Raw genomic sequence first — 7,288 nt, 5'->3', positions numbered from 1 at the left:
CTTGACAAGCCTCGGTCCATTCCGAGAACGTTCAACACCCGCTCATGAAAAGAAACAAGAGGGGTGCACCGGAGGAGGTGGGAGCGCCGGATTGCAGAACGGACAACGGGGAAAATGCTCGGAAGCAAGAGACGAACACGTATGCAAATGCAATGCACATGATGAGATGATATGAGATGCATGACATGAAAAAAATACAAAACCCGACCACGGAGGGAATATCATAAAACATAGCCGAAAATGGCAAGAGTTGGAGTTACAAATATGGAAAGTTACATCCGGGGTGTTACACGGTGCTACCAGGACGTAATTCTTCTGTGCAGCAATGAGGATAATCCTCAAGTTACGGACCCAGTCCGTGTAATTGCTACCATCATCTTTCAACTTAGCTTTCTCAAGGAACGCATTAAAATTCAAAGGAACAGTAGCACGGGCCATTGATCAACAACAACATAGACATGCAAAATACTATCAGGTACTAAGTTCATGATAAATTAAAGTTCAATTAATCATATTACTTAAGAACTCCCACTTAGATAGACATCTCTCTAATCATCTAAGTGATCACGTGATCCAAATCAACTAAACCATGTCCGATCATCACGTGAGATGGAGTAGTTTTCAATGGTGAACATCACTATGTTGATCATATCTACTATATGATTCACACTCGACCTTTCGGTCTTAGTGTTCCAAGGCCATATCTGCATATGCTTGGCTCGTGAAGTTTAACCCGAGTATTCTGCGTGTGCAAAACTAGCTTGCAGCCGTTGTATGTGACCGTAGAGCTTATCACACCCGATCATCATGTGGTGTCTCGGCACGACGAACTTTCGCAATGGTGCATACTCAGGGAGAACGCTTGTACCTTGAAATTTAGTGAGAGATCATCTTATAATGCTACCGTCAATCAAAGCAAAATAAGATGCATAAAAGATAAACATCACATGCAATCAATATAAGTGATATGATATGGCCATCATCATCTTGTGCCTTTGATCTCCATCTCCAAAGCACTGTCATGATCACCATCATCACCGGCGTGACACCTTGATCTCCATCGTAGCATCGTTGTCGTCTCGCCAACTATTGTTTCTACGACTATCGCTACCGCTTAGTGATAAAGTAAAAACAATTACAGGGCGATTGCATTGCATACAATAAAGTGACAACCATATGGCTCCTGCCAGTTGCCGATAACTCTGTTACAAAACATGATCATCTCATACAATAAAATTTAGCATCATGTCTTGACCATATCACATCACAACATGCCCTGCAAAAACAAGTTAGACGTCCTCTACTTTGTTGTTGCAAGTTTTACGTGGCTGCTACGGGCTGAGCAAGAACCATTCTTACCTACGCATCAAAACCACAATGATTTTTCGTCAAGTATGTGCTGTTTTAACCTTCAACAAGGACCGGGCATAGCCACACTTGATTCAACTAAAGTTGGAGAAACTGACACCCGCCAGCCACCTGTGTGCGAAACACGTCGGTAGAACCAGTCTCGCGTAAGCGTACGCGTAATGTCGGTCCGGGCCGCTTCATCCAACAATACCGCCAAATCAAAGTATGACATGCTGGTAAGCAGTATGACTATTATCGCCCACAACTCATTTGTGTTCTACTTGTGCATATAACATCTACGCATAAACCTAGCTCGGATGCCACTTTTGGGGAACACAGTAATTTCAAAATTTCCTACGCACACGCAAGATCATGGTGATGCATAGCAACGAGCGAGAGAGTGTTGTCTACGTACCCTCGTAGACCGTAAGTGGAAGCGTTATGACAACGCGGTTGATGTAGTCGTACGTCTTCATGATCCGACCGATCCTAGTACCGAAAGTATGGCACCTCCGCGATCTGCACACGTTCGACTCGGTGACATCCCACAAACTCTCGATCCAGCTGAGTGTCGAGGGAGAGCTTCGTCAGCACGACGGCGTGATGACGATGATGATGAAGCTAACGGCGTAGGGCTTTGCCTAAGCACTGCAACGATATGACCGAGGTGGATTATGGTGGAGGGGGGCACCGCACACGGCTTAGACAATGTATGTTGTGTTCTAGGGTGCCCCCTACCCCTGTATATAAAGGAGCAAGGGGCGAGGCCGGCCGGCCCTTGGGCGCGCCAAGGAGGGGAGGAGTCCTCCTCCTAGTAGGAGTAGGACTCCCCCTTTCCTAGTCCAACTAGGAGGAGGAAGGGGAAAGGAAAGAGAGGGAGAGAGGGAGGTAAAGAGGGGGCGCCGCCCCCCTCCTTGTCCAATTCGGACTCCTCAAGGGGGGGGGGGGGCGGCGGCCAGCCCTAAGGCCCCCTCCTCTCTCTCTCACACAAGGCCCATGATGGCCCATTAGTTCCCCCGGGGATTCCGATAACCCCCGGCACTCCGATAATTATCTGGTGACCCCCGGAACTCATCCGGTGTCCGAATATAGTCTTCCAATATATCAATCTTTATGTCTCGACCATTTCAAAACTCCTCGTCATGTCCGTGATCATATCCGGGACTCTGAATTACCTTCGGTACATCAAAACACATAAACTCATAATACCGATCGTCACCGAACGTTAAGCGTGCGGACCCTACGGGTTTGAGAACTATGTGGACTTGACCGAGACACGTCTCCGGCCAATAACCAATAGCGGAACCTGGATGCTCATATTGGTTCCTACATATTCTACGAAGATCTTTATCGGTCAAACCGCATAACAACATACGTTGTTCCCTTTGTTATCGGTATGTTACTTGGCCGAGATTCGATCGTCGGTATCTCAATACCTAGTTCAATCTCGTTACCGGCAAGTCTCTTTACTTGTTCCGTAATGCATCATCCTGCAACTAACTCATTAGTCACATTGCTTGCAAGGCTTATAGTGATGTGCATTACCGAGAGGGCCTAGAGATACCTATCCGACAATCGGAGTGACAAATCCTAATCTCGATCTATGCCAAGTCAACAAACACCATCGGAGACACCTGTAGAGCACCTTTATAATCACCCAGTTACGTTGTGACGTTTGGTAGCACACAAAGTGTTCCTCCGGTATTCGGGAGTTGCATAATCTCATAGTTATATGAACATGTATAAGTCATGAAGAAAGCAATAGCAACATACTAAACGATCAAGTGCTAAGCTAACGGAATGGGTCAAGTCAATCACATCATTCTCTGATGATGTGATCCTGTTCATCAAATGACAACTCATGTCTATGGCTAGGAAACTTAACCATCTTTGATTAACGAGCTAGTCAAGCAGAGGCATACTAGTGACACTCTGTTTGTCTATGTATTCACACATGTACTAAGTTTCCGGTTAATACAATTCTAGCATGAATAATAAACATTTATCATGATATAAGGAAATACAAATAACAACTTTATTATTGCCTCTAGGGCATATTTCCTTCAAGGACGAGGTGACGGTGCGCGTCGGGAATGGTTCCAAGGTCGATGTGATCGCCGTCGGCACGCTACATCTGCATCTACCTTCAGGATTAGTTTTAAACCTCAATAATTTTTATTTAGTGCCAGCTTTGAGCATGAACATTGTATCTGGATCTCGTTTAATGCGAGATGGCTACTCATTTAAATCTGAGAATAATGGTTGTTCTATTTATATGAGAGATATGTTTTATGGTCATGCCCCGCTGGTCAATGGTTTATTTTTATTGAATCTCGAACATGATGTTACACATACTCATAGTGTGAATGCCAAAAGATGTAAGGTTGATAATGATAGTCCCACATACTTGTGGCACTGCCGCCTTGGTCACATTGGTGTCAAACGCATGAAGAAACTCCATGCAGATGGACTTTTGGAGTCTCTTGATTATGAATCATTTGACACGTGCGAACCATGCATCATGTGAAAATGACCAAGACTTCATTCTCCGGAACAATGGAGCGAGCAACCAACTTGTTGGAAATCATACATACTGATGTGTGCGGTCCAATGAGCGTTGAGGCTCGTGGTGGCTATCGTTATGTTCTCACCCTAACTGATGACTTAAGTAGATATGGGTATGTCTACTTAATGAAACACTAGTCTGAGACCATTGAAAAGTTCAAGGAATTTCAGAGCGAGGTAGAGAATCAACGTGACAGGAAAATAAAGTTCTTATGATCAGATCGTGGAGGAGAATACTTGAGTCACGAGTTTGGCACACACTTATGGAAATGTGGAATTGTTTCACAACTCACGCCGCCTGGAACACCTCAGCGTAATGGTGTGTCCGAACATCATAATCGCACTCTATTGGATATGGTGCAATCTATGATGTCTCTTACCGATATACCGCTATCATTTTGGCGTTATGCTTTAGAGACAGCCGCATTCACTTTAAATAGGGCACCGTCTAAATCCATTGAGATGACACTGTATGAATTATGGTTTGGGAAGAAACCTAAGCTGTCGTTTCTGAAAGTTTGGGGATGCGATGCTTATGTCAAGAAACTTCAACCTGAAAAGCTCAAACCCAAATCGGAAAAATGCATCTTCATAGGATACCCTAGGAAAACTATTGGGTATACCTTCTACCTCAGATCCGAAGGCAAGATCTTTGTTGCCAAGAATGGATCCTTTCTGGAGAAAGAGTTTCTCTCGAAAGAAGTAAGTGGGAGGAAAGTAGAACTTGACGAGGTACCCCCTCTTGAACCGGAGAGTAGCGCAGCTCAGGAAGATGTTTCTGTGGTGCCTGCACCGACTAGAGAGGAATTTAATGATGATGATCATGAAACTTCGGGTCAAGTTGATACTGAACTTCGTAGGTCCACGAGGTCACGTTCCACACTAGAGTGGTACGGCAACCCTGTCCTGGAAATCATGTTGTTAGACAACGGTGAACCTTCTAACTATGAAGAAGCGATGGCGGGCCCGGATTCCAACAAATGGCTTGAAGCCATGAAATCTGAGATAGGATCCATGTATGAAAACAAAGTATGGACTTTGACGGACTTGCCTGATGATCGGCAAGCCATAGAGAATAAGTGGATCTTTAAGAAGAAAATTGACGCGGATGGTAATGTGACCGTCTATAAGGCTCGGCTTGTCGCTAAGGGTTATCGACAAGTTCAAGGGGTTGACTGCGATGAGACCTTCTCACCCGTAGCGAAGCTGAAGTCCGTCCGAATCATGTTAGCAATTGCCGCATTCTATGATTATGAGATCTGGCAAATGGACGTCAAAACGGCATTCCTTAACGGTTTCCTTAAGGAAGAATTGTATATGATGCAACCGGAAGGTTTTGTCGATCCTAAGAATGCTGACAAAGTATGCAAGCTCCAGCGCTCCATCTATGGGCTGGTCAAGCATCTCAGAGTTGGAACATTCGCTTTGATGAAATGATCAAAGCGTTTGGGTTTATACAGACTTATGGAGAAGCCTGTATTTACAAGAAAGTGAGTGGGAGCTCTGTAGCATTTCTCATATTATATGTGGATGACATACTATTGATGGGAAATGATATAGAACTTTTTGAAAGCGTAAAGGCCTACTTGAATAAGTGTTTTTCAATGAAGGACCTTGGAGAAGCTGCTTACATATTAGGCATCAAGATCTATAGAGATAGATCGAGATGCCTCATTGGTCTTTCACAAAGCACATACCTTGACAAGATATTGAAGAAGTTCAATATGGATCAGTCCAAGAAGGGGTCCTTGCCTGTATTGCCAGGTGTGAGATTGAGCACGACTCAATGCCCGACCTCGGCAGAAGATAGAGAAAAGATGAGCGTCACCCCCTATGCCTCAGCCATAGGCTCTATTATGTATGCCATGCTATGTACCAGACCTGATGTGAACCTTGCCATAAGTTTGGTAGGGAGGTACCAAAGTGATCCCGGTATGGAACACTGGACAACGGTCAAGGATATCCTGAAGTACCTGAAAAGGACTAAGGATATGTTTCTCATTTATGGAGGTGAGAAAGAGCTCGTCGTAAAGGGTTACGTCGATGCTAGCTTCGACACAGATCTAGATGACTCCAAGTCACAAACCGGATACATGTACATTTTGAATGGTGGGGCAGTCAGCTGGAGCAGTTGCAAGAAAATCATCGTGGCATGAGCTACATGTGAAGTGGAGTACATAGCTGCCTCGGAGGCAGCACAAGAAGCAGTCAGGATGAAGGAGTTTATCACCGACCTAGGAGTGATTCCCAATGCATCGGGCCCGATGACTCTCTTCTGTGACAACACTGGAGCTATTGCCCTTGCCAAGGAGCCCAGGTTTCACAAGAAGACCAGGCACATCAAGCGTCGCTTCAACTCCATTCGTGAATATGTTCAAGATGGAGACAAATATATTTGTAAAGTGCATAAGGATCTAAATGTCGCAGATCCGTTGACTAAACCTCTTCCACGAGCAAAACATGATCAGCACCAGAACTCTATGGGTGTTCGATTCATCACAATGTAACTAGATTATTGACTCTAGTGCAAGTGGGAGACTGTTGGAAATATGCCCTAGATGCAATAATAAAATGGTTATTATTATATTTCCTTGTTCATGATAATTGTCTATTGTTCATGCTATAATTGTATTAACCGGAAACCGTAATACATGTGTGAATGCATAGACTACAACATGTCCCTAGTGAGCCTCTAGTTGACTAGCTCATTGATCAATAGATGGTTGTGGTTTCCTGACCATGGACATTGGATGTCGTTGATAAGGGGATCTCATCATTAGGAGAATGATGTGATGGACAAGACCCAATCCTAAGCATAGCACAAGATCACGTAGTTCGTTTGCTAGAGCTTTTCTAATGTCAAGTATCATTTCCTTAGACCATGAGATTCTGCAACTCCCGGATACCATAGGAATGCTTTGGGTGTATCAAACAACACAACGTAACTGGGTGGCTATAAAGGTGCACTACATGTATCTCCGAAAGTGTCTGTTGGGTTGGCATGAATCGAGACTGGGATTTGTCACTCCGTATGACGGAGAGGTATCCGTGGGCCCACTCGGTAATGCATCATCATAATGAGCTCAATGTGACTAAGGAGTTAGCCACGGGATCATGCGTTACGGAACGAGTAAAGAGACTTGCCGGTAATGAGATTGAACAAGGTATAGGGATACCGATGATCGAATCTCGGGCAAGTAACATACCGATGGACAAAGGGAATTGTATATGGGATTGATTGAATCCCCGACATCGTGGTTCATCCGATAGATCATTGTGGAACATGTGGGTGACAATATGGGTATCCAGATCCCGATATTGGTTATTGGTCGGAGAGGCATCTCGGTCATGTCTGCATGGTTCCCGAACCTGT

The sequence above is a fragment of the Aegilops tauschii genome, chromosome 5 (genome assembly GCF_002575655.3).
Source record: "Aegilops tauschii subsp. strangulata cultivar AL8/78 chromosome 5, Aet v6.0, whole genome shotgun sequence".
Lineage (NCBI taxonomy): Eukaryota > Viridiplantae > Streptophyta > Magnoliopsida > Poales > Poaceae > Aegilops > Aegilops tauschii.
The sequence above is the reverse complement of the archived record's forward strand: the minus strand, read 5'-3'. Positions refer to the sequence as shown.